Consider the following 10,839-nt stretch of genomic DNA (forward strand, 5'->3'; position numbering starts at 1 on the left):
TATAGTGGCAGGGTACTATTCTACCACTAGACCACTTGTGCTTCTAAATTTAGTCATATCCATAACTTACTCGTATTTTGGTCATGCAGTTCTTTCGAAGCCCTTAACTTTTTGTTCACCTCTCGATTTAAAAAAATGAAAACAGAAAATCTCGATAGTGCTACACGTGTCATGTTTAAATTTCACTGATATTGTGGCAAACCCTAGTTTTTAAATTATGCGCACTTATATCATCAGAGCTAATCTTCGGGATGCACCAGCCGAGAATCGAACTCGGGTCCGTACGGTGGCAGGGTACTATTCTACCACTAGACCACTTTTGCTTCTAAATTTAGTCATATCCATAACTTACTCGTATTTTGGTCATGCAGTTCTTCCGAAGCCCTTAACTTTTCGTTCACCTCTCGATTTAAAAAAATGAAAACAGAAAATCTCGATAGTGCTACACATGTCATGTTTAAATTTAACTAATATTGTGGCAAACCCTAGTTTTCAAATTATGATATTTAGGATGCACCAGCCGAGAATCGAACTCGGGTCTATACCGTGGCAGGGTACTATTCTACCACTAGACCACTGGTGCTTCTAAATTTAGACATATTCGTAACTTACTAGTATTTTGGTCATGCAGTTCTTCCGTAGCCCTTAACTTTTCGTTCACCTCTCGATTTAAAAAAATGAAAACAGAAAATCTCGATAGTGCTACACATGTCATGTTTAAATTTAACTGATATTGTGGCAAACCCTAGTTTTCAAATTATGCGCACTAATATCATCATAGCTAATCTTCGGGATCCACCAGTCGAGAATCGATCACGGGTCTGTACCGTGGCAGGGTACTATTCTACCACTAGACCACTGGTGCTTCTAAATTTAGTCATATCCATAACTTACTCGTATTTTGGTCATGTAGTTCTTCCGAAGCCCTTAACTTTTCGTTCACCTCTCGATTTAAAAAAATGAAAACAGAAAATCTCGATAGTGCAACCCTAGTTTTAAAATTATGCGCACTAATATCATCATAGCTAATCTTCGGGATGCACCAGCCGAGAATCGAACTCGGGTCTGTACTGTGGCAGGGTACTATTCTACCACTAGACCACTGGAGCTTCTAAATTTAGTCATATTCATAACTTACTCGTATATTTGTCATGTAGTATCTCGATAGTGCTACACGTGTCATGTTTAAATTTAAATGATATTGTGGCAAACCCTAGTTTTCAAATTAGGCGCACTAATATCATCATAGCTAATCTTCGGGATCCACCAGTCGAGAATCGAACTCGGGTCTGTACCGTGGCAGGGTACTATAATACCACTAGACCACTTGTGCTTCTAAATTTAGTCATATCCATAACTTACTCGTATTTTGGTCATGCAGTTCTTCCGAAGCCCTTAACTTTTCGTTCACCTCTCGATTTAAAAATATGAAAACAGAAAATCTCGATAGTGCTACACGTGTCATGTTTAAATTTAACTGATATTGTGGCAAACCCTAGTTTTCAAATTAGGCGCACTAATATCATCATAGCTAATCTTCGGGATCCACTAGTCGAGAATCGAACTCGGGTCTGTATAGTGGCAGGGTACTATTCTACCACTAGACCACTGGTGCTTCTAAATTTAGTCATATCCATAACTTACTCGTATTTTGGTCATGCAGTTCTTCCGAAGCCCTTAACTTTTCGTTCACCTCTCGATTTAAAAAAATAAAAACAGAAAATCTCGATAGTGCTACACGTGTCATCTATAAATTTAACTGATATTGTGGCAAACCCTAAGTTTCAAATTAAGTGCACTACTATCATCATAGCTAATCTTCGGGATCCACAAGTCGAGAATCGAACTCGGGTCATTACCGTGGCTGGGTACTATTCTACCACTAGACCACTTGTGCTTCTAAATTTAGTCATATCCATAACTTACTCGTATTTTGGTCATGCAGTTCTAACGAAGCCCTTAAGTTTTTGTTCACCTCACGATTTAAAAAAATGAAAACAGAAAATCTCGATAGTGCTACACGTGTCATGTTTAAATTTAACTGATATTGTGGCAAACCCTAGTTTTAAAATTATGCGCACTAATATCATCATAGCTAATCGTCGGGATCCACCAGTTGAGAATCGACCTCCGGTCTGTACCGTGGCAGGGTACTATTCTACCACTAGGCCACTTGTGCTTCTAAATTTAGTCATATCCATAACTTACTCGTATTTTGGTCATGCAGTTCTTCCGAAGCCCTTAACTTTTCGTTCACCTCTCGATTTAAAAAAATGAAAACAGAAAATCTCGATAGTGCTACACGTGTCATGTTTAAATTTAACTGATATTGTGGCAAACCCTAGTTTTCAAATTATGCGCACTAATATCATCATAGCTAATCATCGGGATCCACTAGTCGAGAATCGAACTCGGGTCTGTATAGTGGCAGGGTACTATTCTACCACTACACCACTTGTGCTTCTAAATTTAGTCATATCCATAACTTACTCATATTTTGGTCATGCAGTTCTTCCGAAGCCCTTAACTTTTTGTTCACCTCTCGATTTAAAAAAATGAAAACAGAAAATCTCGATAGTCTGTATAGTGGCAGGGTACTATTCTACCACTACACCACTTGTGCTTCTAAATTTAGTCATATCCATAACTTACTCATATTTTGGTCATGCAGTTCTTCCGAAGCCCTTAACTTTTTGTTCACCTCTCGATTTAAAAAAATGAAAACAGAAAATCTCGATAGTGCTACATGTGTCATCTATAAATTTAACTGATATTGTGGCAAACCCTAAGTTTCAAATTATGCGCACTAATATCATCATAGCTCATCTTCGGGATGCACCAGCAGAGAATCGAACTCGGGTCTGTACCGTGGCAGGGTACTATTCTACCACTAGACCACTAGTGCTTCTAACTTTACGCATATCCATAACGTACACATATAAATTTAACTGATATTGTGGCAAACCCTAAGTTTGAAATTATGCGCAATAATATCATCATAGCTAATCTTCCGGATGCACCAGCCGAGAATCGAACTCGGGTCTGTACCGTGGCAGGGTACTATTCTACAACTAGACCACTAGTGCTTCTAACTTTAGGCATATCCATAACATACTCGTATTTCGGTCATGCAGTTCTTCCGAATCCCTTAACTTTTCGTTCACCTGTCGATTTAAAAAAATGAAAACAGAAAATCTCGATAGTTCTACACGTGTCATCTATAAATTTAACTGATATTGTGGCAAACCCTAAGTTTCAAATTATGCGCACTAATATCATCATAGCTAATCTTCGGGATGCACCAGCCGAGAATCGAACTCTGTACCGTGGCAGGGTACTATTACCACTAGACCACTGGTGCTTCTAAATTTAGTCATATCCATAACTTACTCGTATTTTGGTCATGCAGTTCTTCCGAAGCCCTTAACTTTTCGTTCACCTCTCGATTTAAAAATATGAAAACAGAAAATCTCGATAGTGCTACACGTGTCATCTATAAATTTAACTGATATTGTGTCCAACCCTAAGTTTCTAATTATGCGCACTAATATCATCATAGCTAATCTTCGGGATGCACCAGCCGAGAATCGAACTCAGGTCTGTACCGTGGCAGGGTACTATTCTACAACTAGACCACTGGTGCTTCTAAATTTAGTCATATCCATAACTTACTCGTATTTTTGTCATGCAGTTCTTCCGAAGCCCTTAACTTTTCGTTCACCTCTCGATTTAAAAAAATGAAAACAGAAAATCTCGATAGTGCTACACGTGTCATGTTTAAATTTAACTGATATTGTGGCAAACCCTAGTTTTAAAATTATGCGCACTAATATCATCATAGCTAATCGTCGGGATCCACCAGTTGAGAATCGACCTCCGGTCTGTACCGTGGCAGGGTACTATTCTACCACTAGACCACTAGTGCTTCTAAATTTAGTCAAATCCATAACTTACTCGTATTTTGGTCATGCAGTTCTTCCGAAGCCCTTAACTTTTCGTTCACCTCTCGATTTAAAAAAATGAAAACAGAAAATCTCGATAGTGCAACCCTAGTTTTAAAATTATACGCACTAATATCATCATATCTAATCTTCGGGATGCACCAGCCGAGAATCGAACTCGGGTCTGTACTGTGGCAGGGTACTATTCTACCACTAGACCACTGGTGCTTCTAAATTTAGTCATATTCATAACTTACTCGTATTTTTGTCATGGAGTTCTTCCGAAGCCCTTAACTTTTCGTTCACCTCTCGATTTTAAAAAATGAAAAGAGAAAATCTCGATAGTGCTACACGTGTCATGTTTAAATTTAAATGATATTGTGGCAAACCCTAGTTTTCAAATTAGGCGCACTAATATCATCATAGCTAATCTTCGGGATCAGCAGTCGAGAATCGAACTCGGGTCTGTACCGTGGCAGGGTACTATAATACCACTAGACCACTTGTGCTTCTAAATTTAGTCATATCCATAACTTACTAGTATTTTGGTCATGCAGTTCTTCCGAAGCGTGTCATGTTTAAATTTAACTGATATTGTGGCAAACCCTAGTTTTCAAATTAGGCGCACTAATATCATCATAGCTAATCTTCGGGATCCACCAGTCGAGAATCGAACTCGGGTCTGTACCGTGGCAGGGTACTATAATACCACTAGACCACTTGTGCTTCTAAATTTAGTCATATCCATAACTTACTCGTATTTTGGTCATGCAGTTCTTCCGAAGCCCTTAACTTTTCGTTCACCTCTCGATTTAAAAATATGAAAACAGAAAATCTCGATAGTGCTACACGTGTCATGTTTAAATTTAACTGATATTGTGGCAAACCCTAGTTTTCAAATTATGCGCACTAATATCATCATAGCTAATCTTCGGGATCCACTAGTCGAGAATCGAACTCGGGTCTGTATCGTGGCAGGGTACTATTCTACCACTATACCATACATATTTTCAATACATATTTTTACATATTTTTACATAGAGGTACGTATTTACAAGAAAAGAAAGAGTACAATAATAGGAAAAATTCAGAATAAAAAAGATGCCAAAAGAAGAATTGAATAGAATATGTCAGGGAACATTTTCCATTTACGGATTTTTTTTTTTTTTTTTTTTTTTTTTTTTAGTTTAACGACTATTCAGTCATTGAGATGATGATATCTACAAAGGTGGTTGTGAATCCAAAAATGGATCATTGAGATCATAGATCGTGTCTTCATCTTCTTCCTCTATAATAGAAGGAGAAGATGTTGAACCGACTGATGTGGCTTCATGAAGAAGCTTTTGAAAATCAGCTTCCGAAGTTGTCTGGGCTAATGCGGCGAGTAGCCTCGACTTTGAATTAAGAAATTCAGAGGTCTTCTTCTTAGATAAATCCTGAAGGTGGCCATTCTCAGATAGCCAGACCTTTACCGCTTTGATGTCTGCGTGGGTATAAGTATATTTATCCCACCATTTGATTTTGATAATTTTGAAGACCTGTTTTATTTGGTCTTCGTTCTCTTTTATTTGAAAATTCCAGGTTAATATCCAAGGAATTTGAAAATATACGCAAAAGCGCATGGTCAATGGAAATGGGATTTTGAATATGTTTTGAACAAAATAGTGGAAAGATTCTTGGATTGGAACTGGAAATATATCTTTGGCTGATCCAAAGATTTTCCACCATTTGATGAACCAAAATGGGTAATGAATTTTATGAGCATTTTGGCAGAATTGAATGAACCATGAATTTTCGTAATTTTGATACCAAATGACATTGAACCATGCCATCTGATAGTCTCTGTATGAGTAAGAATGAGGAACAAAAGGTTTTGAGAATGTCTTTTCCGTGTATGGGTCTTGATTCCAATACGTCGGATTCATGACTTTAAAAATTTTTAATTTTGAATACGCGATTTTCGAAGGATCATCGCGACTCGGAATATGAGTAATTTCGACGGACTTTGTGTCGACTAGAATGAATTCATAAAACCTTCTGGTTTTATGAAGATCTTCTGGGATATAAAAGAATCCCGATGGATAGGCCTTTTTAACGACTTCGCCGATTTTCGGGTCGTCGTATTCTGGTTCTACCAGAGCTTCTGGTATAGACACAGATTTTTGAAAATAGGTTTTGATTTCCGGAACTGGAGAAAAACGAACGGGAACAACCGCGTCCGAATAAGTCGAGGGGACAGAAGGTCCCTTTGAAGTGGAAGAGACAGTGGGTCTCGATGGAGTAACGGCAGATGGCCGTGTTGAAGAGGCTGAAGGCCTCGTCGGAGTGATAACCTCCGCCTGTTTTTGAGAAAGCTTTGCTTTAGATCTGGTCACCAATGTGAAGCCAGAATCCATTGCATAGCTATCGGATGTCATTGGAGCAGGTGTGCTTGAAGAAGCATTGGGCTTCTTCCCCTTTTCTATCCCTTTCTTTCCGGTCATTGCTGAGAGATGGAGATGGGTTAGGGAGAATTTTTCTTTGAGAGTAAGAACTCTCTTGAGAGGTAATCTGCCAAGGGGTTTTCGATCCCTTTTATAGGCAAAATCTGAAAGTCGAAGCAAGATAAAATGGCTTGCAGATGGGTCTGATATTTTGAAGGAAATCAGACACATAATTGAGGCATCCCAAAAATCTTTGTAGTTGGGTCTTATCTGTAATTTGATCTGGAAAGTTTGAGGCAAACTCAATGGACCTTTGAATGGGTTTTATTAGACCCAAATGAATTTCAAATCCCAGAAAACGGATTTTTGTTTGAAAAAGTTTAATTTTGGGTTTAGACACAACTAAACCGTTTCTTTTGACTATCGTCAAAAATGTTTGAAGATGCTTAAAGTGTTGATCGATGTTTTGAGAAAAAATTAGAACATCGTCAATATAAACAATTGAAAAGTCTTGAAAAGGATTGAAAATATCATTCATAATCTTTTGAAATTCGGATGGAGCGTTTTTTTAGCCCAAATGGCATAACGTTCCATTCGTATTGTCCAAAAGGGACATTAAAAGCCGTTTTGTACTTGTCTTTTTCTGAAATCTGAATTTGCCAAAATCCTGATTTCATGTCAAATTTTGAAAATATTTTTGCATTTGAAATTCTTTGCATTAAATCTGATTTATTTGGAATTGGATATCTAATCCATTCCAAAACCTTATTTAAGGGTTTGTAGTTAATTACCAGTCGCGGGACTCCACGTTCCTTTTCTGCCTGGTTGTTGACGTAAAAAGCCGCACATGACCAGGGGCTCTTTGATGGTCTAATAAGGCCTTTCTGCAAAAGATCATTAATTTCTGCTTTGCAGAATGTTAGTAATTCTTTATTCATTTGAATAGGTCGGGCTTTCGTAGGAATATTTTTCTCCTCGAAAGCTTTGATATAAGGAAGATCAACTATATGTTGTTTCCTTTTCCAAAAGGCATTTGGGATATTTGAACAAACTTCTTTTTCTAATTGAGTTTGTAAAGTTTTGATTTTAAACTAGACAGATTTGTTTTGAATTTGCTCTTCTATTCTTTTGAATGAAATTTCTTCTTTCAAAAAGGAAATTTGTTTTTCTTTGTAATTTAATACATTTATTGATTGAATAATTGTATTCCTTTGAAGGTTATTTATTTCGCTAATCCTTATGGGGGAAAGAAAGTTAAATTTTATCTTCTTTCCTAAGGCTTTTGATTCCAACCCTTTTTCAGTTATTCTAAAAGGGTATAATTGAGTAATGAAAGGAGTACCTAAGATTAGTTCTTGTCCTAAGTCTTTTACTAGAAGGAAGGAATTTACGAAGCAAATTCCATCATTGCAAACATGAACTTTTGATAGTTTGTAATTAATTTTGAGTTTGTTATTGTTAGCACCTCTAAGGCCCTCAGTAGTTTTTTCAAAATACTTTGTAGGTATTAGGCCTTCTTGAATGCAATTTTGATCGGCTCCAGTATCTATGAGAGCCTTTAGTGTGATTTTGAAATCATAAATTTTTAAGGTAACGAGAGCGTACCATTTTTGAAATTGAGAGGTGGTGATGGCTCCAACGAAGGAACTTTGAAAATCTTCTTCGTCCAGGTTCGGTTGCACCGTTTCCATTTGTGCTGGCAGCCTTTCCTGAAGATTGAGAATTTCTTGACGAAGCGTATAGGATTCTGACCTGGTTTCAGATCTTAGCGCCTGTATTTCTTGTTTGAGATTATTAATCTCTCTTTGTAAATCTTGAGTAGTGAGTTCCCTCGGTTTTTCAAATCTTTGGAGAACAGATTGGAGTCTGTAGGGATTTCTTTCTTCTTTTTCAGTTGGCTTAGAAATTGTCATGGCATCCCTAAGTCGTTGAGCAATCTTCTGTTGAATTTCTGGGTCTTGAACCTTTTCTACTACTTCGAGTAGAATTTCTTGATCTTTGGTAAGGACATTTATGCATCCTTCGCACGTCCTTTTTCCTTCTTGTTCTGATTCGTATTCAGTGCAAGAATATGAATCAGATTCTTCTTGGAGTTCAAGGATTTCTCCCTCGCTTGATTGCTCTGAGTCGGTTAGGGTCAGTCGCAATAGCTGATTTTTCAGCTCTTGATCTATATCCAACTCATTGATTTTTCCTCTGATTGGACACTTGTTAGCATAGTGTCATTCTTCACGACATTTGAAGCAAGTTTGCTTTTTCTTTCCTCTATGGGTTTTTGTAGGAATATACTTCCTTCTTGAATATGTTGGCTTCTGAGACTGCACGGGTTTATTCCAATATGTTTCTCTAGGCCGGTATGAATGATAAGGTTTTGGATGCGTCTTAACCTTCTTTCGCCTGGAGGTTGAGGGAGCTTCTATTCCCTTGCATCCATATTGATCGCAAAATCTACCAAGCTCTTTTCTGTTTGATATCGAAGAATTGAGCTTGTTTTGAATCTTTGACTCATTACAAAGTCTGAGCCCTTCTTCTATGATGAAGGATGCTATGGATCCGTATGACAAAGTTTGCCATGGAATTGTTCCATTGTACTTTGTCTTAAGACCATCTTTGATCCTTCTTGAGAAGTGTTTTGGTAGTCCATTGACGAAATTTTCTTTCCAGAATTCCAACGAACTATCTGTTCTAATAAGAACTTTGCTGAAGTACATGTCTTTGTACCACCTGAAGTCACCTAAGGTAGGGCATTTCAGATTCATGAGTATTTCGGCAGATCTCTCCTGGTATTTTAGAGGGTCGCCGACGAAGAATTCTATGAGGGTATATATGAGGGTGTTGACGGCATCCTCTATCCTTTCATGTTGTACCTCGGTACGTATTATGTATTTAAGTATTAATTAAGCTAGGATGATAGAGCTCATATAAAAGTTAAGGGCTCAAGTCATTAAGCAAGTTAAGTGAATGGTATCAGAGCCACTCAATTTTTGTGAGGGAAGAGGAGTTTCTCGATCTTTAAAATCGATATTACAGAAACCAGGAGAAGGATAAGCGAAATCAGAAGGATTTGAATTATGAGCGAATAGCCCTTGTGTTCCAGGTGGTAAGACGCAGGAAGCGCAGTAAGTCCGTTGGCAAGCTTGGTGCTTAGTCATATGAAAAATTCTGAAGAAAAATCTTATCTACATTCTGACAACTTTATCAGAAACAAAACAAAGATTGACAACTTGTCGGCCACACAGTGAGGGCTCACATGTGAATTATCAGTGTCGGTATATTATTAGTTGGTAAATTATTAGTCTTTTAAATTATTAGTCTACTTTATGAAAAACAAATCTTGCAGGGGTCCTGTCCTGCTAGATTCGATCTTATCTCTTAGGTGGCGTTTTTCAAATTTACGTTCAAATTCGAAGTCTACAAAAGGACTTCATCAATGTAAAGAGGGCATCGATCGGCCGATAGCTCTCTCTTGAATATCAATTGAAAAATTCAGAGAAAAATCATTCTACTCTACCTCTTATCTTATCTATCTTCTTATGAACGAATTTCTCAGAAAATTCAGAAAATCAAACCATCTCAAATGCTCTACTGATGAAGAAGAAAGTTCAAATGAACATAGAAGGGGAGAAAATCTCACTATCTCAAACACTGTCAATCAAGAATATCAGATTGCCAGAATAGAAGATCAACTCCAAAATTGGACTATTCCAAAGGTAGATCCTAAAACTATCTACCAAATTTCAACCTTCAATTTTACTCAAAGATCATGCATCAAATTCTCAGAGAAGAACATCCCAATTCATAGCAATAGGGAATCTCTGAATCTTTTTTCAAGATCTCTTATACTCCAACATCGTGAAGAGTTTAACTATCTCCATGTCGGTCTTGTCCAAGTCGCGGTAAAACCATTGTTCAGACTTGGATTAGATATCCCAGTTCTTATCTCCTTACGAGATAAGAGACATGAAGATTTCTCAAATTCCTTATTGGGAATGGTTCAATCCAATTTAGAGAATGGACCAGTCTATTTCAATTGTTATCCAAACTTTACTCTGTCTCTCCACGACCCACACATATTATCAGCTCTCATGCTAGATCTACAGTCAAAAAATTTAAACATCAAGGCTGAAACTCATTCTTCAGTTGTCATATTCAGGGTTTATTATAAACTCATGAATACAAACATTTCCCCAAGAGCATTAAGATCCTCACCAAAAGGATCGACTATGCTCATAGAGGCAAATATTGGAAAATCATCAGTGACTGTCCCAAAAACACTCTCTTGGGATCAAATAACCAGAAGCACTCTCTGGAAAATAGAAGATGCAAATCTTCCAAAGAGGAAAGAATCTCAAAATCCAGTCCAAATCATCGAACATGACGATGGAAGCGTTGAAATAAAATTCAGCGAAGAACCTTCGTCAGAGTCGAAAGTAAAAGAATTCCTGAGTTCTAGACCAAGTACTTCAGGAATATCA

General features: G+C 37.5%; 1 non-coding gene across 1 annotated transcript; it reads right to left on the minus strand.

Annotated features, from left to right (window-relative positions):
* Window positions 1–512: 512 nt before the first annotated feature.
* TRNAG-GCC (transfer RNA glycine (anticodon GCC)) lies at window positions 513–583 on the minus strand. The gene has a single exon. It is a non-coding gene; the product is annotated as a tRNA-Gly (tRNA).
* Between the last annotated feature and the right edge of the window lie 10,256 nt (window positions 584–10,839).

This window comes from Cucurbita pepo, chromosome 16 (genome assembly GCF_057944985.1).
Source record: "Cucurbita pepo subsp. pepo isolate OVF chromosome 16, ASM5794498v1, whole genome shotgun sequence".
NCBI classification, from domain to species: Eukaryota; Viridiplantae; Streptophyta; class Magnoliopsida; order Cucurbitales; family Cucurbitaceae; genus Cucurbita; species Cucurbita pepo.